The sequence below is a fragment of the Rhynchophorus ferrugineus genome, unplaced genomic scaffold (genome assembly GCF_030347505.1).
Source record: "Rhynchophorus ferrugineus isolate W39M unplaced genomic scaffold, kcgeb_rfMv2 rfM3, whole genome shotgun sequence".
Taxonomy (NCBI): Eukaryota; Metazoa; Arthropoda; class Insecta; order Coleoptera; family Curculionidae; genus Rhynchophorus; species Rhynchophorus ferrugineus.
In genome coordinates, this window is record NW_027472582.1 from 21,233,175 (window position 1) to 21,259,779 (window position 26,605).

The window sequence follows — 26,605 nt, forward strand, 5'->3', positions numbered from 1 at the left end:
GCGGAAAGATACATTTGTGAGAAAAAATAATAACCCCATTCAATGAAGTCATATTATAGCGCATTGGAAAGGTAAGAATCCATAGAATATTCTAGATATGGTATATAAAATAAATCAGTCAGTTGATGTCATCAAAATTTATGACGCCAGTATATGGTAATGTTGCCGTATTAATTTTTGAACAAGATTTTGGTTAACAACGTTTGTCAGTTTTTAACCTCTAATTATTATCACTAATAATTGGGCGGTAATAACAGGGTTGACCAGTACCAACACAAATTTAATTTTATGGACTGATTCGGTTATATGTTCCCACGCATTATATAGCACTAAATATCATAGCATAGCATTTAAAATAATGATTTCAAAATGTAATTTCCGTCATAAAAGTTCAATTGAAAAGTTCAAACGGCGGGGTTAGCCCTCACTCTGAAAAGATGCGTGTATAAATTTGACAGTTGTCGGATCATTAGTTTGTGAATTATAGGATTTTGAGTGAAGTAACATTTGTTATTGTGAAAGAAGAAATTTCACGCGTTGATAAAATATTGCTTTTTGAAGGGAAATATACAGTTAAGCAAAATCTTGATTTGATGCCGAGTTTCCGCACAGTGCCGCAGGAAACTCAACCGTCAAGCATTGGTATGCTAAATTTAGAGGTTGTAAAATAAGCACCAAAGGCGGTGAACGCAGTAAACGCCCAAAACAGATTGTTACTGACGAAAACATTAAAAAATCCACAAAATGATTTTGAATAACCCTACATTGAAATTGAATGAAATAGCAGACACTCTAAAATTATCAAATAAATATGTACATCATATCATTCACGAATATTTGGGTCTGAGAAAACTCTGTGTAAAGTGGGCGCTGCGAGCTCACTTTCGACCAAAAACAACGATGAGTTGATGATGAGGAGCAGTGTTTGAAGATGATCAAGCGTAATAAAATCGAGTTTTTGCGTCGATATGTGACAATGGATGAGACCTGGCTCCATCATTTCACTTCAAAATCCAATAATCATCAAAAATATCTTATAATATCATAGAGGTGAGAATGTGATCAAACCAAATAGTGAAAAGCAAGTTCTACTTAAAATTTTCATCATTTAACAAAATAAAATCTGATGATAATTATAAATAATGAAAATGATTCCAACTTCTTTATATGTCCTCGTATTCTCACCCCATCCCGTCGAATCCCTCTCCGGCATCCCCTTTTGCCAATTATCTCCCATAAAATCGTTCCTTAAACTTAAACAGAGCTAAAATCTGCAGAGAAATTCAAATTGGTATTATTTTCCCTACATTTAATAGAATAGCGCGCCATTTTCACCCCCAGGAACAGACGCGGCGGGCTAGATTCGCCCTTAACGCGGGTTGTAATAAAGCCGAGCCTTTTAAGAAACGGCACGACGTCCGTAATATAAAATAAGGGTTGGAACGGAGCAGGTTTTCTAGCATGGTTTGTTCTGGAGCTTCGTACAAAATTCACCCTTCCGTTCTGTGGCACTAAGGTCTCGTTTCCTCCGAACAGAAATGTAAAATAAGGTTTAAAGAAGGGACGAAATAAGGGAATAAACGGGGGGCCGAGCCGCCGAAGGGTTGTAACTTTCAAGGAGATAAATAAAGAGTTAAGGGTTGTTTGAAGAACGCAAAATTCCTAGATTTACGAGCCGGAATAAGGCGAATTTTTGTCCGATGGGGATGATGTTTGATAGGAAAGAATGGGGGGTGGTTGGAAACAGATACGGCGGGAAGGAGTGTCGGGAGATAAATTGAATTAAAGGAGATTTTCTGGATGGGATCTTATTAAAGGGGTTCGTTTCGGATAGGGTTGATGTCGGCTTTATATAACATATGGTAATTGTCATATTGCTTAGTTTTGATGTATTATAAAAAATAAACGTTTATAAATTTAAAAGAAAACCTTCAATAGTTTCTGGTATATTGTTTATAAACAACAACATAATGCAACATAATTCAGACAATATATCAACATAATTCAGATAAAATTCAAACAAATATATGAGGCAAAATGTTATTTTATACATAATGGCTCATTTGGGACTTCAAATTCAAAATGATAGTGTTAATACCTTCAACTTAGATCTGCAATTATTGAGAAACCTTATATAGTATTTCATAGTAAATCCCTTGTTTTTCGAGCAGCTATAATTATTGTTCAAGAGTTATGAACATGACGTAATGATTCGTTTTCCTGCTCAACAAATATGGTGCTTCAAACTTTCATCGAGGAACCTGAACAAAATGAAAATTACGTCATGAGTTCTTCTCAAAAGTTAAATTTTGTTTTAGCCTGACTTTTTTCTTATATAATTTTTACAATGAAAGAAATACATTAATATTAAACATATTCAACAAACTTATATAATCTTAAATTGCAAATAAGAAAGTTAACCAACTTTCTGGTACATATCACCCTTAATATTATTTTTATGGCTCCAAATGGTGTGAATTTGTCAAGTCATTCGTAAAGTTTAGTTCATCCAAAGTAATCCAAAAATAAACGACTATCTTAATGTTAAAAATAATGAAGGTCTGAATTCTGGAGCAATTCTTCGTAAACAAGATTTTGATCAGGTGTGGCATTTGGGACTAATCTACAAACTGAGCAAAATGATACTGCGGAACTATTGTCATACCTACTACATTTAAATTTATTTCAGTTGGAGTTTTCCAGGGTAGTCTTGTGACCACTTCTGTCTTTGATTTACATTGCAGCTATCCCAATAACAAAAAAACCGTACTTGGAAGTAGCATCGTAGAAAAGCCATAGTTGGCAGCCAACAAGATCTGTAAACGGACTAGAGACTGGAAAACACAGCTTATATCTCCTCATCTTTTCATGCCAATTTTGCGTTGTGGAGAAATGACAAAAAAATTATTAAATCACTTGACGAACACCCGATTCATCAAGCAAAATCAGCTAAATAACTCTACATCCATCTCGACGACAGGTAAAATTGGAAACATCATGTTAGGTCAATAGCAGATCAGATCCAAAATAAAGCAGTGTGGTTGAATAGTCAGAATCATTAAACCTACCAGTGATCCAACTCTGCCAAAACAAAGCTCTAAGGTTAATTACCAATACTTATCACTGCGTGATCAACGAAGAACTGCATTCGAAATATGATGAAGTTACGAAGTTATTCAAGATTTCGCTTAAAAGCATGAAATAAGGCTACCAAATGTGGTAGCAATACAGCTAGTGGACAACATGCAGGATATCAGAACAGTGTATAAGTGTTACTGTTAACTTTAGTTTAAGTGATTTAATTTAATTTAATTTTAATTTGGGATATAGATAGTGATTCATTTTCCCCGTACTCATCTTGCTTGTGTATTAATGCAAATACAACGGAACAGAAGTAATAAATTACTTTATAAATTAAGATTGTTCTAAGCATATCTATTGTAGGATATATTTAATTAAAAAAATATGACTGTAATGACTTCGAAATTCAAACTAAATGAACATATAGTAAATGTATATTTTGTGAGATAAAAACGATTTTATTTATCCTTTCTTAACTAGAAAAACGTAATTCGCACAAAATATTTAATTGTTGAACTAACATTAAATGATTCTGACATTATTATAACTTATTATTTGCTTATTCACTCACTATCACTTGTGATCTTTGAACTAAACCAGTGACTAACTACATTTGGTTATATATTCCGAATTATATATGTCTATTAACGCAACATCTGCATTTTAGCGTGAAAATTATATTTAATGCTCCCTAACATTGTCCAAAAATAGAACTATGGCTCCCTAACATTGTCCAAAAATAGAACTATGGGCATTGTACTGTTGATATTGAAGTTGTACACTCACTGAAAATATCTATCAATGTCAAGCCCGATAGACATATATTTTTACTCGATCTCAACTTAGCCCACCCTATATATAATCAGTTTTCAATAATACTGACGAATCTTTTACGTATTTATAGAACCCCGATATCCGCTAATAGGATTTCGGTGCACCCTCGCAAAATTCTCATCTGTCAAACGCAACTGCCTTTGAAATATGGCAAAACTTTAACTATTTACTTGCGGGGGTGGCAACCGAATCGGTAACGAGGAAGCGGCGTTTAATTTCTGAACGGGATTTTAAGAATTGTCGTCAGATTTACGAGTTCGAGATCCATAAATCATTTCGTTCCTAAAACAATAACATCTGAAGGTCATTGTTTAACCGGCATTTCCTTATTATATGATTATATTATTATATAATGATATAAGTCAATATTTAGAAAAACAAATATTAATATTTTAAATAAAATTCAATAATTTAAGATGATACTAATTTAGGATGATATATATAGTATCAAATATATATACTATAATAAAAATACGGATATAATAAAAAACTACCTTTTGTACCATATGGTGCCTATGTGATTTATGTTTTATGTCTATTCTATCTTGTTGTGTGTATCAATTTTTCAATATTTTCCTATCTCTGCTCATTTTCGTTGTCTTGGCTGGGTTTTTGCCTGTTTTTAGCCGACTTCAAAAAAGAAGGTGGTTCTATATTCAGCTGAATATATATATATATATATATATATATATATATATATATATATATATATATATATATATATATATATATATATATATTCTAATATATGTTCACCGGTTTCTTCGTCAGTTGTGGACCGATTTTTAAATTCTTCTTTTATTCGTAAGAGTGCACTTCCGAGGTGGTTCCAGTGGTCACCAAGTCAGAGTCTGAGGGCAGTCTGAGGTCTCAAATTTCAAAGTCCGTACCAGGTTTTCACATATTTATCTAAAATAATCAGATATTTGTGTGTAATGTTATTGCTGAGCTGATATAATGGACAATTGGATGTCGTTTAGTGCAAAAACCATTCGGTTTGTTTTTTAAGCACTAACTAAACGGAGGTCGCGGGTTCGATTCCCGGCGGGGACAAAATTTTTGTTGTCGTAGTTTAGTTACGTTCTTTGTCAAATCACCTAGGCTAGGTAGGGACACCGTCGCTTGAAGCGTTCCTTATTTTCAATCATTGTTTCTTTATTCCTACCTTTCCTCCTACTGTCTGCCCGTTTACTTGGCCTACCCATTGTAATACTAAATAAAATAATTGAGTAGTTTATTGAGTACAAAATTGAACCGACATCAAAAAATAAATAAGGAACTCACTAAAAAGTAAAAAATAATCAAACTTAGATATTTAAGACAGAAAAAACGTTATCATATCTACTACACGTATTTTCTATTCTACTATATACACACAACTTAGTTTAATACCTTCCTAAACCTATTTGTCTAGTTACAATATTATTTTAACTACTACCAATTGATGACTTTGAATTCAGTATTGCTTCTACGTTGCTGTGAATTAGTAACCTTATTTCACTTTTTAAAGCGAAATATAAAATATATAAAATAAATATAAATATATAAAAACCCAGTAAATCTATTTGAGTTCTAGATCATCATGTTCGTTGTTGGTTGATTACGTAATAATAAACATTACTATCTAAAGGGAAAGTTCTACTATCATTGGATTACAGGTTTAATGTTTCAATGGACCCGACCCCATAAACTCAAATAGACAAACATAACCGGTTAATAAAACAATATCTTTGATTTTAGGTCAAGTTGGACTTTCAATCCAAATAGTAGCTTAGATTTTGATTCTTCTTTCTCCAATTGCGTTTGAGGAGTCGGGCATCCGCAAAGTGATATAACAAGGATTTCATTATTTGCCGCAACGCAAAATTTATATGAACATATTTGGACCTGTTAAGCCATACTCTCCAGTCTTTAGTTCATTTGTGCCCCACACATAAACCATTTTCTGGATGGTCTCAAAAATAATAGCTGAAGTCAATTTGAAATATTGCTAATAATAATGACTAATAATAAGATAATATAATAATAATGCCCTGAAAACAATAATGTGCAGAATTTGTTATTACTTAAGCACTATTGTTTCGGTCACTGCGTATATAACTAAATCAGAAATAAAATGCAAATATGAGAAGGACAGAAAACGAAACGCGAAGAGAGAACATGGAAATAAGTGAACAAACTCCGCTGGAAGTTCGGTTTCAGCAAACATCCATCACGACCGACGACGATATGAATAAGTAAAACTACCGTAAAACTTCCAAACTCCGCGATACTCAAATTTTAATTAGTTTTGAGTCGGAGTCGGGATGAAACTTTGCTAATATTACTGCGGAAATTAAAAGATAAGAAAATAACAACCCTCGCCCGCTCCGGCGCCATATTTGGCTCTCGCGCGCCGTTTATGCTGTGCTTTAAGGAAAGTTTTTAATGGTTCAGTTAACTAACTGTAATCCTATTCCAGCCCCTTGCCGTTCCCGACCTTTATTTACCATACTTTGTATGCTTTACTGTCTCTCCAAGAAGAAGTACGTTTCGGGATGGTTTATTCTCCGGAAAATTGTAACAGCCAGCGCCTAGTTTAACGCGATTGGTGATCAAGGACACTAAACAAAACGCTGTTCTCTCTCTCTCTCTCTTTCTTGTAAAAGAGAAGGGTTATTCATACGTCAAGTAATATCCATTATTTTCACATTGTTATACAATGTCAGGATCAAATTTTCTTCTTTGTATGCTGTTTTCATTATCAATTATAATTTCTCTTGCAGGAATATAATTTTCATTCTTCACATATATTCCCATACTTTTTGGATCATCTCAATAAAGTACTAAATGACATTAATCAATTTCAAATTATTAACTAATGCGTATTCAACTTTCAGTTTGAAAATGTACTTATATGTTTTCTCACATTATTTGGATGGCTGAAGCAACCACACTATTAGTCTGTAATTATTTATTTTTTTTTTTTTTTTTTTTTTTTTTTATAATTATATACATTGTTACTAGTCGTTGCCGACTAACCTACAATTTGTCCTTATAATAGCTTAAATCTAGGTATATATCTAATAGGACTCATCAGTCCTACATAGTCTCTAACATAATAATAATTGTTTTAACACTTTGAGTTTTTTCTAATGCACCTCACTGCACTACAACACACTACACAAGTTCAAATGGTTTGGTCCTTTTGAGTCTGCGTCCGGTTTTGGTGTTGTCCAAGAGTTGTAATACTTCGAAATTAACATGAGAGTGAAGTCTCTCCTCATGTCTCTTTGCAATTCTTTTAATTTCTTGATTGACAGTCGGTATCTGAAGATCTCGATGTAAATAAATGGTCCGGTAATATCTGGGTGCACCTACGATGCTTCTTAGGACTTTGTTCTGGAAAACTTGTATTAGATTTATGTTGCTTTTTGCGGAACATCCCCATAATTGTATTCCGTATGTCCATATAGGTTTTAATATTTGTTTATATAGAAGTAATTTATTATGTATAGTTAATTGAGATTTTCTTCCAATTAGCCAATACATTTTTCTATATTTTAACTCAAGTTCTTTTCTTTTCTTTTTGACATGTTCCTTCCACCGTAGTTTTGCATCAAGTGTCATTCCGAGATACTTAGCATTATTGCTGTATGGTATGACAGTGTGGTTTATGGTCAATGGTGTAAGCGCGGCCTGTTTATAGGTGAATTGAACATGCACAGATTTGTTTTGGTTAATTTGTATTTTCCAGATTTGGGTCCATTTATTTATAGCGTCAGTAGCCTGTTGTAGTTTTCGGGTTGCTTCTTCGCTATTGTTTCCGACAGCAAGAATAGCAGTATCATCAGCAAATGTAGCCATTGTAATGTTTTCGATTTGTGGTATATCACATGTATAAAGTAGGTACAGAATTGGCCCCAGTACACTTCCTTGTGGTACACCTGCTTTAGCTTCTTTTATTGTAGAGTAAGCTTCCTCTTGTTTCACTCTAAACATTCTGGCTGTGATGTAAGATTTTAATAGTTCGGTGTGTTGCTTCGGTAATATTTTCTGTAGCTTATGGACGAGGCCTTTGTGCCATACCTTGTCGAAAGCTTGTGCTACATCTAAGAATACAGCTGAGCATACTTTATTATCTTCATAGGCTTTTTCAATAACATCTGTTATTCTATGCACTTGATCAATCGTTGAATGTTTGGTAATAAACCCAAACTGGTGTGTTGGTATTAGGTTTTTTCTCTCTATAATTGGTTTTAATCTTTTCAAGAGGAGCTTTTCAAATACCTTAGCTATCATCGGTAACAGTGAGATAGGTCGATAAGCTTTTATATCATTTGGTGATTTTCCAGGTTTTGGAACCATTATTATTTCAGCCATTTTCCAAACGTCTGGGACATATTTCAGTCGAAATGCTGCATTGATTAAGTTAGTGAGCTTTATAATACCCTTTCTTGGCAGATTGTGCAGCAATTGCCCTGTTATTAAATCATAGCCTGGTGATTTATTTGGCTTGATGTTAGTTTTAATAACGTTGGTGACTTCTTTCGGAGTTGTTAATTGAATTGTCGAATTTTCGCCGTCTATGTCCGGTAAAGTATGTTCAATTTCACTTTCGTTTGGTTTGAAAGTTTTCTCTAAATGGTCAGCGAATGCTTCTGCTTTCTCCAGGTTGCTGCGTGCCCAACTTCCATGCATGTTTCTTATCGGAGGACTATGTAGACAGGATCGTTTTAGGTATTTAGTGGCTTTCCAGAGCGAGTAGTCTGTGTTCTTGTCATCTGTTAAATTTCGTAGATAGTTATTTATGGAATTGTTTTTAATTTCCAAAATTTCCCTCTTCAACCTTTGTGTTATGTTGTTTAAGATATTCTTATTTTCAGGTGTTCTATTTTGCTGCCATTTTTTCCGTAGTTTTCGTTTTTCAGCTACCATTTCCTTGATTTCTTTCGGGTAATTTATTCCTTTGGTTGAAGTTTTAATTTCTGGAGTGTTATTCCAAGCAGCCTGTTGGATGTCTGCAACGAATTTTTCGGTTTCATAATTTAATTGGTCTTCTGTCTTAAGGGGAACATTTAGTTGAATTCGATTGTTTATTTCTTCAACAAATCCTTCCCAGTCTGTCCTCTTGTTGGTTAATGTTGGATTTTGTTGTTTTCTTATAATGTTTTCACTCAGCGTCAAAATCACAGGTGTGTGATCTGAACTTAAGTCAAAATTTTCTTCAACTTCCATGTAGTTAGTGGTTATGTTTCTAGCTATAAAGAAGTCTAACAGGTCTGGAGTTTTCTCTGGATCGGTAGGCCAATAAGTTGGTTTTCCTGTCGACATGTAACTGCACCCTAGCTCAGCAGCTGCTTTATGTAATTCATTACCTTTAGTTGTCGTCATTCTAGATCCCCATCTTGTATTTTTAGCATTGAAATCACCACCGATTATAAATTTTTCTCCTAGGTTGTTTAGAACATTCAAGTAATTTTCTTTTTTTTTGGTTGTATCTTGGAGGGCTATATATGGAAGCTAATGTAACCCTGTATTTGCTAGATATAACAGTTACTGCCGTTACCTGATTTTCTGCTAAACTGAGTCCGGGTTCTTGATGATGGCATATATTATTTTTTATTATTATTGCACTTCCTCCTCTTGCTGTGTTAGCTGGATGAATGGTGTGGTAAAAGTAATATCCTCTAAATTTAATAAAGGATTCCTTTGTCAAATGGGTTTCAGATATTAAGCAAATATCTATTTTTTGCAATTCTAGGAATACTTGTAGGTCAGCGTGATGTTTCTGAATCCCATTAGCATTCCAAATTGCGATGCGGATGTCTTTACTTGCCATTTTTAGTTCTTGGGGCCACCGCCCTATTGTTTTCGAGTTTAAGTAATCTTTCAGAAAACGATTCAATAATCTTTTCCTGGTTGTCCAGCTTTGCTATAAGTTTCAATAGCAGTTCGTTGGTTGTAACGTCTTCTTTTTTTGTTTCTTTTTGAGCGGTTTGGTTTATGCTTTGAGCATAGGTCATTTCATCGTTGATTTCGTTGTACATTTTTGGTTGTTTATTTTGAGTCACTGTTTTTTGCTCTTTAGCCTGACTGATTTTATTTCTTCTCTCTTGGAATGTTTTCGCAACTACGCATCCTCTGTAGCTTGCTGGATGCGCTTCATTGCAATTCGCACATTTCGCTTTTGTTCCTTTGGGTTTTTTGCATTCTCCCGTGATGTGTTTTCCTGAGCATTTTACACACCTTGGTTCCCTTTTACAGAATTTTTGTGTGTGTCCATGTAATTGGCATCTCTTGCACTGTGGCACAAGATTTGCCTTTCTAAGAGGTTCTATTTTTACTTCGACTCCTAGAATTTGTTTAATTTCATAAATTGCTTTTATGTCCGTGTTATGTTGGAATGATAACATAAACAGTGGTAAAGGCTTCTTCTGGACAACTATTTCTCCATTGTTATTTTTATTTCGTTCTTTTTTCAGGATATTTGTGACGTCAGTACATTTAAGTCCATTTTTTATTAACTCTTCCACTATTTTAGTAGTTTTAGCTGTCGGTGGAAGCCCTCTTGCCATTACTTTAATGTCTCTGGTTTGCTTATCTTCATACGAGTGCCATTGTAATTTTAGGAATTCCAAGCACTCAGCAATTTTCGTAAAAGTTTTACGACATTCGGCGTTTAATTTGATTTGTCCATTGTTTAATGTTGTTGCTCTAAATAGTATATTATTTGTTTTCATTGTTTCATATAGCAAGTCAAAGTCTGTGACATTACTTACTATAATTGGAGGTGGTCTCGGCACTTTTATTTCTTTATTCAATTCTTGTGCTTTAATGGTTTTTGGTTGTTGTGGTGAAGCTTCAGGTGTGTAGTTTGCTTTTCGTTTCTTATTTCTTTTAACTGTTATCCAGCCTACTTCTTTTTGCAATTCTTCCTCGTCTGTTTCATAGTTTACAGGCAATTTGTTTTCAGTGCACTGGTTCACTACGGGAATGCTAGTTGGATTGTATGTGTTTTGGTTTTTTATTAGGAGTTGTAGTGCATCTAATTGTTTTTGCATATTTGTTAGTGCAATTTCCAGATTCCGTCGGGCTGTTTTTTCGTTAATATACGCATTATAGAGAGCTTGCTCATTTTGCGTTCTCTTATGGTTTTCTTGACAAAAGATTTGATTCTGTTGTGCCAGATAAGCTTCACCTGACGTTGAGGATTGTGTTTCCATCTCATTTAGTCTCTGGTTCTCTCTATTAATCATTTTTATTTAATGAATAGTTTAATTCACGTTTTTACAAAAATTTCAGTACCGGTATTTGTTTCAGAACCGTTATAACGCCGCATTTGTGGTACAGATGATGCACCTCCGACCCTTAACAGCCCCCAAAATTTTACCTTTGTTACTTTATTGCAGTGACCATCGTTTTAAACACATTTTCACTAAACATTTAACGCGCAGTTTTAACACTGTTATTGTCGTCACGGTTTTTACTTATTTTTTAAAATCGCATTTGTGGCACAGGTAGTACACTTTCAAATTTATTACACTGACCGTCGCTCCAAACACGTCTTTACTCTACGAAGGTCGAACGACAACTGTAATTATTTATAACAAACAAAATAGTTATCGGTTTGGTCTGAATTAAAACAGATGATGTTGTCTATATAAGATCGTATGGTTTGGTTCGCTCCAATCTCCTGACATCCTGCGCGCTGTCCAGCAGTGGTATTGCTTCCACGTTAGTATGATTTAGTAATCTTCTTTCGTGTTTCAAATCGAAATCTTGGATAACTTCGCAAATCCATTTGATTTCCAGGTCATCGAGCAGTTCTTCGTTGATTACGTAGCGATAAACATTGGTAATCAATCGAAGAACCTTCTTTTGGCAGCATTGGATGACTAATTGATTTGAATTTTTAGTACAACCCCATATTTCCACCCCGTAGGTCCAAATTGGCTTTATAATTGTCTTATAAATCAACCTCTTTAATTTTATATTAAATTGAGAGTATCTTCCGACTAACCAGTATATTTGTTTTATTTTAGTTCTAATGTATTTTATTTTTTGCCTAACATGATGTATCCAATTTAATCTACAGTCAACATGGATTTCGAGGTATTTAGCTGATTCTGCTTGAGGAATCGGGCATCCATTGAGTGATATAATTAAATTTTTATTATTTCGCCTTAATGCAAAATTAACGTGGACAGATTTGGACCTATTAAGTTGAATTTTCCAATCTTTCGTCCATTTGTAGATTTTGTTGACTGCCACTTGTACTTTTTCTACTGCCCTAGGCAGAAATATGTCGTTTGCTATAATAATTGTGTCGTCAGCGAAGGTTCCATGTAGAGTTTCTGTTGTTGTTGGAATGTCAGCAGTGTAGAGCAGATATAGGAAAGGACCTAAGACACCACCTTGTGGAACTTCAGCCGAAATAGTTTTAAATGTCGATAACGCCATTTCGTGCAATACTCTAAATTTTCTTCCGAAAAGATATGACTCCAGCAATTGACAATAGTTACGCGGTAACAATTTACTCATCTTACAGATTAATCCCAAATGCCAAACCCGATTAAAAGCTTATAAAACAGGGTACATTTGTGACATAGGGTACATTTGTAAGAAACTTTATATTGAAGCTACACTAACAGGCTTCACTTTTCTGTATATGTAATTTCATCGAAGACTGAACAATTTTTTTTAATGAGTTGATAATGCTTGAATTTCTTCTCGTAAATCGCATTTGTGGGAAGTTTTACTTTGTTACTTCAATTTCAAGAAAAAGGTGGCTGATGGTTATCGAATACTATGTGAACCTTGTAGCAACCATGCTGCATCGATTTCCACAGTTGAACTGGCTTCGAAGTTTTAAATGTGGTGATTTTGACACCAAAGACGGAGAATATTCTGAGCAGACAAAAAAAATGAAGACCAAGATTTGAAGGTATTACTAGATGAAAACAATCAATGGGAATCCCTATCGACCAAAAATGATGCGTTGGAGCGAAACACTGCGTGAAAAACGACCGGAATATGAGCAAAACACAACAATTTTCAGCATAAGGATGCTCGACAATATGTTGGAAAATCGGTGAAGACATAATAGAAAACAGTAAAAAAGGAATTGCTATCCCATCCGCCCAATTCTACAGACCTTCCTCCTTCTGATTATTACTTGTTCCGATAAATAGGTCGTGGATATCCCCAAAAGATACATCGTTCTTTAAAGGTGGAATCCATAAATTGACTAAAAGAGAAAATGATATCTGTAGCAGCTATCGATTAACAATAATTTGTATAAAATATATTGTACCGATATTTCACAATAAAGCTTCAAGTTCAAGATATCTTTTCAAACTAAGTTGTAGGCGTATATTGGCAACACTTTCTGTAGTTTATGAACAAGATCTTTATGCCAAACCTTATCGAAGGCTTGTGCTACATCTAAGAATATAGCTGAGCGTACCTTTTTAATAACATCTGTTATTCTATGGATTCGGTCAATTATTGAATGCTTGTTAATGAACCCAAACTGGTCTCTCAGTATGTTTTGTTGGTGACTTTTATAATTTCCTTTCTTGGTAGTTATGTAGATAAATAACAAATTAACAGTTAGGTTAGGTAGTTTACTTTGACACTACGCGATTTCACCAACAGGTACCGCTGATCAAAGTGCATCCGAACACTTGATGGTTGGAGTTAGCAAACTAATGGTGTTATCGGTAACTAACAGTGTATATTCGATAATCTAGACAAAGAATGGACCGCCGACGTACAGATTCATTATTTTTATTTCAGAAAACCGTATGATCGCAATATTATTGTGATCTCAACTATTATCGAAATTTTTATTCTAACCTCAGAACCAATACGTTACGTTTATATTATTCCTATATAAATAGGCTCAGAATCATGATTGTAACGGAAGTCCCAAGCATAGTAATCAAATGTTATTTTGTTTCCATCTCTTATTTTAAGCTCAATATGTTTACAGCTTTTACGGAATTTCTTTCTCTTAATGGACGATTTTCAAAACTTATATCCAACATATTTTTAGTTTTCGAACGACTTTTTTAATGAGAATGAAATTACTGCCCGGTCTTAAGATTTTTAAAACATTACCACATCAACTTTATATGGCCTATATTTCAAGTCTGATTATGTTCTTATGAAATATTAACTACGTCGACAACAGATCTTCCTCAATAACCCAGCATCATATAAGACAGATAAAATAAGGGATAGGAACATATAACTTTGCTCAAAACATAGAAATAAAGTTTCGCCCAAGTAAATTATGGCGGTAACAATGTCTAGGAAATGTCGTCGTGACGATGAAAAGCTGGCCATATTAACGTCAATTCTATGAGACCGTTAAAGTCGTGAGCCCTAACGCGAAGAGTCGTTAGGAAATTTTATTGGCTTTTAAAGAGTCCGCATGCCCAAAATCCTATTCTGTCAAATTAAAGGAGAAACTTGTTATTTCAAGAAGACGACAACCATTAGCCGAAATTCCGGCTGGGCCTCACACCAGTTCCCGTCCCGGCCCCGTCGACCTCCCCCAGCCCCTCTCTACCCCGCGCCCTCCACCAACCGCCCCCCTCGCCTCCGCTGCTGCTCCCTCTCGCGCCAGACTCTCGCCCTTAAACAAATTCGCCGTGCGTTTACTTTAACCAGCGCCTGAGTCTCTGTCTTCAAAGTATAATAATAATATTACGCCGTCTTAGCTCTCGGCAAAGAGACTTTCCATCAGCCTTTCCATTATTTTACGTTCGAAACTGAATAAATGAGTTCGGTCTTTGAATAAGACTGATGAAAGTGGCTCCTTTGTTTCTAAGATTAATTTAGTAAATGGGATACATTTATCTTTGTTTCCCTCTTTTGCCTCGCCACCCTCGCCACCAGCCTATCGGCTGCCTTGCCTCCCTCTGCCACCCCCCTCCCCAAACCGCCGTCAGTCTTTTGCCGATTTCGATTCAATTTCGAATACCTTTGAGAACAATCTTCTCCATCCACCTGTAATTGGGGCACTATTTTTGCATTCGTGAGACAGTCAGACCCTTACTAATTACAGGAAATACTCGTGCAGCGAAAATTGGATGATGTGATGTCATCGTTCTTGTGATACAAAAACAACCTTGTGTAATTTAATACAAAACTACCAAATTAGAATCTACGTTAGTTACATACTCAGCAACCTTAAAAGGCATTAAGTAAAACCTTATCATTGTAACATTATAATAATTCGTGCTTCGATATTAGGCAACAATTTAGAATTAGTTGACGTAGCAACAGTTTTCAAACATCACTCAACAAATATCTAAAAAATTGTTCCCAAAATTATTTTTGAATATTTTTTTAGCATTAATTTAATCTTAGTAATAACAGTTAATTTTAGTTTTAATGAACTAAAATCGTTTTCGTCACCTTACGGTTGTTTACTAAAATTTTTTACATTAGATAAATACCTCAGAATATATCTCGATGGTAGGTTACACTGGAAACATCATGTGAGACAAAAAGTGGAGCAAATTAGATTAAAAGTCAAGCGACTGTACTGGTTAGTCAGAAGATAATCTCAGCTTGATCTAAAATCAAAGATATTGGTTTATCAGTCAATCATAAAGCCCATTTGGACATATGGCATGCAAATATAGGGTTGCACTAAAAAATCAAACCAACTAGCATTCCAACGCACCAAAACAAAGTTCGATTACGATTAATTACTAATGCTAATCGCTACATAACCAACAAAGAGCTGCACCATGATCTCGGAATCATATGGATACACGAAGTGATCCAAGTTTTCGCCCTAAGACATAAATCAAGGTTGCCAAATCCCAGTAACGTAGAAGCAATACAGCTACTGGACACCATGCAAGAAATCAGAAGATTGAAGCGAACCAAATTACCCGAATTAGTTTAGTGTATAAGTGTATTTTTAACGTAAGCTCAAGTAGATTAGTTTTATTCTAATTTGGGAAATAAATACTGATGTATTAATCTCGTACACGCTTTGCTTGTATATTAATGCAAGTACAACAGAACATTAGTAACAAATTAATTTTATAAATTAATATTGTACTAAGCATATCGAATGTAAGATATAGTTAACTCAAAAAAATCCATTTTTCAAAAATAGTTTTACTTTCTACGGTAGAAGAATGTATAAATAAGGCTTACACTAAATTTCCGATTCACACCGATTTAGCAGAACTTGAGAATAGAACTTTGAATAGAACTTGAGAACCTTGAAACATTCTCTTAAGGGCATAATCTACAACTTTGAACAAATCTTGAGGTACAAACATAGTCCGTCTTATCATCTTGATTCTGTCTCTCAAATATATTGGAAATCAGTACCATACAATTATACAAGTGAATAATTACATATAACATTGAAAACATTATAAAAAATAATTTATACAAAAAAATTAATTAATTCATTAAACGTGGCGTAATTTTTGACAAAAATTAAATGGAGTAGAGATAGTATCTGCAAAGGATCAGAACATCTATCATCTACTAGAAATTTGGTATAAATTTAGTATTTGTTTTAAAAATACGTAACTTGGATGAATAAAGCTATATATCTGCTGGTATTTATTAAAAATTGGTCAGATTTTTTTGAGTTTATCTTAAATCTTCGGCATAATTGAGTAAATTTTGAAACAATACGTTTGCCATTATAATAATCAATTGTTTTATCGACGAAAGTGTACTTCCTTAGCTCCTTAAAGAATATTTCCTTCCTTAGAGTAGATTATTTATAAGTAGTTATTATTTATTGGTTTTCTATCAGATACGTGCGCCAACATGAATATTTTTCAGTCAATCACCAGTCCATAGGCTTTACTAATTACATAAATATTATTATTTTATAATCATATGGGTAATCTATGGATAATTTAAGTCCTATGTTAAGCATTAGTTGAACTTAATTAGCAATTAACATCAGCAGCAATCAATTAAACCAGCATACTCTGTAGGCATCTTCTCCCTTCTTATTTAATCCAATCATCAAAGAAAATACTTTAGCCAGTGACAGATGCTTTATTACGAGAAATAAAAAAATTAATTACTTCACCAATTGTATGACATGGTTTGAGGAAACTGTGTATTTCTTTCGACGATATTATGATTCTTCCAAATATCGTAAAATATATATAAAAGTGATTTAAACCAAATAAGATATAATTTTCAAAAAACATTTTTAATACATTCTTTCAGAGTCTGAGCTGAGTTTTCTTCCAATAAATATTGTATTGTCTTCAAACTTTTTCGATGTTTCAGGCATTCCTTTATGTATGTTTTTTATGTATGTTAAATGAGAAGTGTCAAAATGATCGAATTTTTGTTAGATTGTTTAGCAATTGTTTACACTGATACCTCGCATTTTGACCAATAGATATCGCTGATCCAAATACACTCAAACAGCTGATATAATAATTTGACGTCATTCAAGTGAAGACTGCAGAAACAAATAAACTATATTTATTAACATAGTAAATTTTTATTAATTGATACATTAAAAAATAAAATATAATTAAACAGTTACGTTTTTAATGAATGCGAAAATAAATACATCAAATTGTGATAATTCTCCGTGAATAATTTCGCCAATTTCGCTTGCATTTTCGTACTAGATCGTCTTAACTAAAATCCCTAAGAGACCAACAGTAACATTTGACGTTATCAGCAATGGGTGGTTGGTAGCTGTGGCTCGCATTGCCTTCGCCAAACACGTAGCGCTATTTAAATACCCCAGAGAATTTTACTCGATAAGAGCTGATTCTCGCTGAACCAGTAGCGTATCCTTGAAATTGTTGCTTCGGGTCTATCTTACGAACTTCACCAAAATCTCTGTGTGCGTAAAGCGCGTATAACGTATCAGTAAGATGATTCAATTTAAATTCCAATGGAGAATCCAACAAACTAATTTTTTTCTTTATTTAATCACAAATTAATTAAATTAACAGAAATTTACAAAATATATAACATCTTAACCATCCAATATGCTGGGTCTGCAGCCTTATGATAATATTGTCAATCTTTAAAATGAATACGAGGCTAGTTTGATACGTCAGTGACTTTTTGAACTTCCCGACCAGTAGTTTTAAATTCATACTAGCTGACCTCAAGTGCCATTTGTTAATAGACTACCTTAAGATCTTGAGCAAGTTTGATCATTTAGTTCATACTGTACAGCCATCAAAAGCAAACTTTTTAACAACAACAGAAAAAACTGATTATAGTGTGTTAATTAATAATGAATTACTAAAAACTTCGAGTCAGTCATCATGATAAAGGGCCAGTAACTTAAACAACAAAAATATTAAGACAAAGTAAAACAACTTTATGGCTCAATTAATATTTTAAAATATGAAAAATATTCAACAATGTTTTAAAATTTATTTCGTTTTTCGCGAGTTTTTTATTCGCGAGATATCAACATGCGAAGGAAATATAGCTGAGTATAATCATCCACATCCATCCACACTTTAATATTTTGCTGCTGTTGTTTAAATAGTTTAAATAATAGCAAGCGAAAATCAACAAGATCAATTTATTTAGCATGAAAAAATATAATCAGAAATGCCATTAATTGTCAAGTAAGTTGTAAAGAATATTGCGAGATATTCGATTGAGTCATGACTAAGGAAATCATAGTACAGTGAGCCGATGTTTTCTATTACGTAAAAGTGCTATTTTTATTATCTGTTATCTCTTCATTTAACTATCTATCTATACGATGCATGAAGCATTTCTCTGATATATTCACCTCAAGATCGGTTGGGTCGTCTTCATATTTTTCTTCTTTGCGTTCTTGCTTCCTATGTTTTCTTTAGCTGTCCAGAGAATATACCATATACCATCCATACGCTGTAAGTATCCCCACCAACTGAGTTATCTCCTTTCTATACATTCTTCAACTATTCTATTCAATATTGAGGTCTTTTCTTATTCTTTTGTTTCTCATCCTGTCCATTTTTGAAATACCGCTTACTCTCCTAAGTTATTCCACTTCTGCTGGTTGTATCTTACTTTTTCCTCTACTTGCCATATCTGCGTCTCGCAACCAAAAGTTTGGCTTGATCTGTAAAATTATTTCTACATATAAGTTTTTATTTTGCCTGGTATTTCTTTTTACTTATGAATTTGGTATTTATAATGAAGAAAAAACTAATGGTTTCTTCAATTCTTACATTCCTTACTGGCTTCATTACCCTTTGGGCTTCCATCGCTTTCGATTTCTATACCCAGATTAAATACTATTATTACTATTATTTTATCTTTACTATCTCAATTTGGATATTTATTACTTCTCATTCCATTTTTCTTTAATATAATATTCCATTTGTCTAAAATATTTTCTAGTTGTTCTGGTCTATTAGTGGTTAAATTACCTCATCTGCAAAAGCTCGTATCGACTTTTCAGTTTTTCGCATATTCTTATACCCAATTTATTAATTCATTCCTTCATTAATATTTTAAACAGGGTTGGGCTTGAACTATTCTTATTATTTCATTACATATACCATTTTGTTCTAATATAACCTATAATGTTTCTCTTTTCACTCTGTCAAATACCATGTCATATCAATAAAAGCTGAATAAATTTATATAGGCTTGTATACCTCTTCCTGCTGCTGACTTTAGGCGGCTTTCTATAATTTTCTCATATGGCTGTTTACCAGTGAATTATAGCAGTTTATTAGTTTATTTCTTTAACATTCTTGTGAGACTTGCATTTCTTTCCATGTTGCATTATAAATTTCAACTGAAAATTCAGTAGATTTCGGACCCATCTTTTCTAAAAGTTTTCTCGATGACCTTCCTTAACCATAAATTATCAAATTTATGTAAGTTTAGTTATAAAGTTTGCCGATTTATTTTTTAATCGTGTAGAAAAACGCTAATTTATGTTTCATAAGTTCATTTAAAGCAAGAAAATGACAGCCTTTGAAGAGAGAAAGAAAAAAATTGGACGGAAACCCGCCCCTGAGGCAAACTCCTGCAAAATTTGCAGGAATATGACCGAATAAAATATATTATTACCTGAAATACTTGGAGAATGGAAATTCCTAGTTTAAGGTTTCGCATAGTTAGCGCAAACTGAAATTTCTAAGGCGTAGTACGGGAGATAAGAAGATTTATTGGCGATATTTTGCACCACTTATTATAAATCATGTCGTTCGGAACGACGCCGCGTCTGATTGAAAAAGGGACATTTACATAAAGCGACGGCTGAGAAGCTGACTCGGGTTTTTGTTTCGTTCGCCGTTCGGTTGCATTTCAGTTTCAGGAAAATCTAAATTAGTACTCTCTTGTCTTTGTCTGGTTTAGTGTTATTCAGACGCACTGAATACAATGGAATCAAACTGCTCATTCCCAAGTCTAACTTTTCAATACATTAATAGTAAATAAATCGTATCAATATTATCATTAATTGAAAAGTTGCGGTATATTAATGTTTTTTAATTGATTACTTATTACATTAGATATGCTCAGTATAATATTAATTTATAAATTAATTTACTAATACTGTTCTGTTGTACTGGCATTAATACATTAGGTGATTATGGGATAAATCCGTCAGTATGTTCTTCCCAATATTAAAATAACAGTAATCTATTTAAGCTATAGTTAAGAATTCACTTATACACTAAACAAGTTGGTGTGGTTTGGTTTGCTTCAGTGCATATCGCTTCCACGTTGCTGTGAGTTAGCAACCTTATTTCATGTTTTAAGGCGAAATATAAAAACTGACAATTACAGTTGATTGATTTTAAGTCTAATCAGCTCCGCTTTTTGTTTTACAAGATATTTCCAATCATCGAGATGTATTCCCAGATAATTAGCTAATTATGCTTGATGATTCGGGCATCCATCAAGTGATCTAATTAGGTCTTTTGCCATATCAACTGTGTCGTCGGCAAATGTCTCAAGCAGTGTTTCTTTGTTATTGAGATTTCAGCAGAATAGAACAGATACAGGAGTGGTGCCAAAACACTATTCTGTGTAACTTTGCACGGAATGTTGGGAATGCTCTTCCATGCGAGACTCAGAGCAGTATTCCTCTTCTTCGAATGCCTTTTCAAAAACTGCAGTTATATAGTTCTCTTGGTCGATTGTCAAGTGGTGATTTCGAAATCCAAACTGGAAATCTGATTTTTCTGTAAATGGTTAAATACTTTTAACAGCCGTTCCTCAAATAATTTTGATGTCGCAGGTAGCAGTGAAATGGGCTTTTAACATGCAAATTGTTCTGCCGCTTTGTCAAGTTTTTTAAGCATAATTATTCCAGCAACCTTAAGAAATTCTGGAACATGCTTCATTCTCAAACAAGCATAATTATTGGTTTTCATGGCCGCTCTTATAATAACCCAGGTGAAATATCATCAATTCCAGGCGCCTTTTTAGGGTTGAGGTGGTTGTCAATTTCTGTTGCAGCTTCCATTCATAAATTGCCAACTCTCCAAAAGTTCCTTGAGGCTTTAGTCTGTGTTTCCATGCAATTAATTTTGGGATTCATTGTGACAGAAAATGTGTGGTTCTTCAGACCGTTCTTTGCGATTGATATCCAAATCACCCTCTTAAAATAATTGGAACCAAACATCGATAATTGGGAAATTAGCGAGCAGAATCTCTATAGCTTTCTTCGAGTCAAACTGCTAAAGTTATGAATGCGAAAAATGCCATTTTGAACTTCTTGTAATCATCGTAGTGTATACACTGAATAACATAAAAGTACTAAATAGAAAGATATCATTATACATAAAATATAAAATTATATCTAATAAAAAATATTTTTTAAAAAATTAACCGACTTAAAAATAATCAAACTTAGAATATTAATACAAAAAAAACTTATAAATAAATTAAAACTTATATATTAAAATAAAATATATGCGTAATAATAGCTGTAATAACTAAATAGGAATCAGTCTGAAGGTGCAGAGCCCAAACAGTTATTATATTTGTTTTGTTCATTTTTAATTTTGTGTTTATGATATAAAATTATATCATTATTTATGTTCTTCACTTCAAACTGATTTTTATTTAGTTATTATGTACATACTTTATTTTAAAACGTTTTTTTTGTGTTAAAAGTCTAAGTTTGATTATTTTTTATATTTTAGTGAGTTTCTTATTTATTTTTTGAGGTCGGTTCAATTTTAATTTATAAAAATATTTTATTTTTCTCTTTTTATTGTTAGATATCTACTCAATTAATTACGCAGTTATTTTATTACAATGGATAGCCCAAGTAAAAGTACAGCCCGTATGAGGAAAAATAATAATAAAGAAACAATGATTGAAAATAAGGTATGTTTCAGGCATAGTAATTACTATTTTTAATCAAATGCACGATTCAACTGTTTTGTTCTATTCGTTATGTCAAACGAAGATATACGATCCATTTCCTGTATAAATTGCAACAGAGAAAAGGACAGAGATAATTACTTGGAGCAGTTAATTTTATTTGTGTTATTTTATAACATACTATAATAAATATAGGCAATACAATAGAATGTAAACAAAACCAAAAATCTAAAGTTGTACAATAACAATAAATACCAAATAAAAATTAAACATATTCCTAATCATAGAAAAAAACTAACGTATGAAAATGATCGCACAATAAATACTAGAGCTTTTTTAAATAATGTAAATGCTTTATTTATTATTGAACAGAAATGTTTTTTAACAAAAGTTGAGAGAGTAATCGAAATATTACTTATTATTGCCATAAAAAAAGTCAAAACTATTTTACTAATTATAAATTACAATTTTAATCTTTTTACCCTATTACATTAACAATCTTGAAAAATATCGTTCCAAAATGCTGCTCTATTAATATACAAGATATTGTTATTTACAAGCAAACTATCAAAAAATTCATAAATCTATATATTACAAATAAATCTATATAAGTATAAATTGAGTATATTTTTGTCAAGGCCGCGACTAGGACGACAGAGCCAGAATGTTAAAAATGAGTCGAATGAAACTAGTAGAACCAGAAATAGTAACTAAAAGTACCCGACTGAAACAGCCACTGGTAAAAAGTTCCAGTCCAAGATAGTTCCTAACACTAGTTCTAACTACTACACCATAGAAACAGTTGCCTAGTATGTTTCTACGACTTCTCATACGATATGGTTAGTGCTTAAAGATCAACCTGAATGGCTTTTACACTGAGCTATTTCCGATTTCTCATCAGGTCAGTTCGGCAATAACATTATACCCTAATATCTGATTATTTTAGATAAAAAATATGTGAAAACATTGTACGTGCCTTCGTAATTTGATTCTAATGGGAACTAACTTGATTCCAATGGGAACACCTCGGAAGGGCAAAAAAATTGCAATTGTAGAAGATTTTTTTAAACTACATTATTTTAGTAACTAAATGGAAAAGTGTTATTATATATAAATGATATCTAATAGAACAAATTTCCCCAAAGAAAAATAAATTTCTTCTAGGCAAAGACAAAAAGTAGTATTGATGGCAAATAATAATTGTTCATGTATTAATTACGTGTATAAAAAATGAAGTAATTTAGATTGATAAACAAATTTGTCCGTTGACGTACCGCCATTTCATCATCGCGACCGGCGACCCGAAAAACAAGGGAAACTCGTGAAAAATGCCGACACCTTTCGCCGCAAATTAAGCTCGGAATCTGTCGCCGTCCGAGTCCCTAATCGAGCCGCTGATACGGCACTAAACCGCTAAAAAACCACCCGGCGAAAAAGTCGACCGCCGCCCCCGTCGGCGCGAAACAAATTGCCCGGCCCGACATCTAAATAATGTAAAACAATCTGGTCCAACTTAAATTCACTTAGTCGAAAGTGTCCGGGCCCATTTTTCACCGGAAAAAAACACAGACCCGGGGAAAAGTTAACGGGCGTCCCGTCGGGCGGTCGAGCTCGGGCATTTTCCGCACTCTTTCGGGGCCGTTTTTCTTGATTTTAAAACGGTCCGGGGTCCATTTTTCATTCGGTCGCTCACCGGACGGGGGATAATTGGCCACTTAGACGGCTACCGCGCTACCCCTTCGGCCCGGGCTGATATTAAAAAAGTCGTTCATAATTCACGACGACAGCGGCGCGTCCGTTGATTTTTATTTTATCACGTCCGCGCTTAAATTAAAAATTAACTTCGGGTACCTACCGCCTTGTTTTTCGTTTTCCGCTGGTAGGAGTCTCGTCAAAAGTTCTTTCGTGCGTTTAATTAATTAACTGATAAGAATTATCTCTATAGGTATCAGCTACATCATTATTTCTTGTCATGTTGATGTAAAAATGATTTATTCAAGGATAATTAATTCTTAATTTACTTCAATTAGCAACTGCTCAAGTTGTTGTTTATTAATTACATCTTAGATTAGATATACTTAGTAAAATCTTCAATTACAAATTAATGTCTTATTACTATTCTATTGTACTAGCATTAATACAAAAACAAGGCTAGTACGGGATTAATAATTATAATATAATATATATCATTAATATTTAACATATCAGTATGTATTTCCCAAATCCAAAACAACAATAGACTTATAAGCTAAACAAGTTAGTGTGGTTTGGTTCGCTTTAATCTTATCTTGATTGATCTTCCCTGATTACCTGTTGTCCAGTAGCTCTATTGCTTCTACGTTGTTATAATTTAACAACTTTAGTTCATTTTTTAAGGCGAAATCTTGGATCACTTCGTGTATCCATTTTATTCCAAGGTCATTGTGCAGCTCTTCGTTGTTTACGTAGCGATGAGCATTGGTAATTAATTTTAGAACTTTGTTTTGGTTGCGTTGAATTACTGGTTGGTTTGATGTTTTAGAACAACTCCATATTTGCACCTCAGAGGTCCAAATTGGCTTTATCATTGACTGATAAACTAATCTCTATGACTTTAGGTCAAGTTGAGAGTATCTTCCGACTAACCAGTATAATTGGTTGGCTTTCAGTCTAATCTGCTATGCATTTTGTCTAATATATGTTTCCAATTTTACAAACCATCGAGATGTATTCCGAGGTATTTCGGTGATTCTGCTTGAGGAATCGAGCATCCGTCAATTGTTATAATTATTTTTATCATTTTGCCGTAAAGAAAAATGAACATGGACAGATTTGGAGTTATTAAGCTGTATTTTCCAGTCTCTAGTCCATTTATCAATCTTGTTGGCCGCTAGTTGTACTTTTTCTATAGCCTCAGACAGAGATATATATCTTGCCATGATAACTGTGTCATTGGCAAATGTTCCAAATACTTTTTTTGTTGTTGGAATCTCGGCTGTTTAGAGCTTATACAGGGGTAGTCCCAAGAAACTACCCTGTGAAACTCCAGCCGAAATAGGTTTAAGTGTAACTGTCCATGTATTTAACGGAAGTGTATAAAGCAACTATATCAACTATATTTATTGAAAATGTTCTCTACATAAATAATAGGTTGCTATTTAGTATTATTGACTTTTTCAGTGTATACAGACAATAATCAACATTGAATTTTCAATATTACTGCTAACAATTTTCGTCATTGGATATATTTTTAGCTGAGTAATGCCATCTTCAATTTCATGCATTTGAGATGCGAAAATAATATTTTACTTCGTTTCATATTTTTCCAAGATAAGATATCAATACTAGGAAGTTGGTTTATTATCTTGATATATATAAAAGTGCTGGTTTTTGTACATGATTTTTGTACATTTTGTAATGATACAGAACAGTTGATTAACTATACACTCAATGAACTTTCAGATTGCTAAGCAGTTCATGAATCAACTGTTACTAGAAGTCCATATGCAATGGCAAGAATAAAAAGGTGGGAAATTACCACCATATGAATTGACCGAATAAGCCACGAACGATTTCAACATCGCAGTTTCATTGCTATTCATACAAAAAAAAACTTTTGTCTAATTTATTTGAATTGTCGATGGAAAACAAATTTACTAAAACAATCCCAAGAGCAAAAATTCAAAATTTTGTCCAGGAGAGACTTCTTTGTTGATACTCAAGCGAAATATTTATAGCCATAAAATTTTGCTCTGCATATTACAGTATTAGCAAGCTATGTACGTACTAAACTACCTACTACCCATAACGTACCTACTGCTGCTAAAACACATAAACAACTCGTCGTCAAGTCTTCCTTTTACATAATAACGCTTAACCAAACCTTTCAATAGTTGTGAAGTTCAACTTCACCCAGATTATTTACTTATTATGTTAAAATAGCGACATCCGATTATAGCTTGTTCAGAGCAGCATAACTTGGCTGGGGCATGATATCAACATGTGAAAATGGATCGATAATTGTATCGCTGCCAAACCAACATCGATCGGAAGTTGAAAAAAAAATATGTATTAACGATTCGCGATAACGGTATTGGCCAATTTCCTGGACTACCTAATAAACCATCTTCTTCATATTCCACCAAATACACAAGTGAAACTTCTTTAAGTGAAAGTCTGGTATTGACACTGATATACTGGTTTGTCTGGGATCTACTCACAACTTCTTAGGTTTGGAATTCTAGTAAAAACGTTTATGAACTGAAACTGAAAGTTAAGCTGTACAATTTTGTTACATTTGCGTTGGATCTTCTTTCAGCAAAATTAACAATTCTGCAAGTTCAAATTTTCAAGATTCATTAAAACACTGCTAATACGTAAGATAAAATTCAGCAGTTCTAAA

At 33.4% G+C, this 26,605-nt stretch overlaps 1 long non-coding RNA gene across 1 annotated transcript in view; it reads left to right on the plus strand.

Annotated features, from left to right (window-relative positions):
• The window catches only part of LOC143193602 (uncharacterized), a 75,516-nt gene that overhangs the window by 43,145 nt on the left and 5,766 nt on the right, over positions 1-26,605 (plus strand). The gene's annotated exons all lie outside the window — the stretch shown is intronic.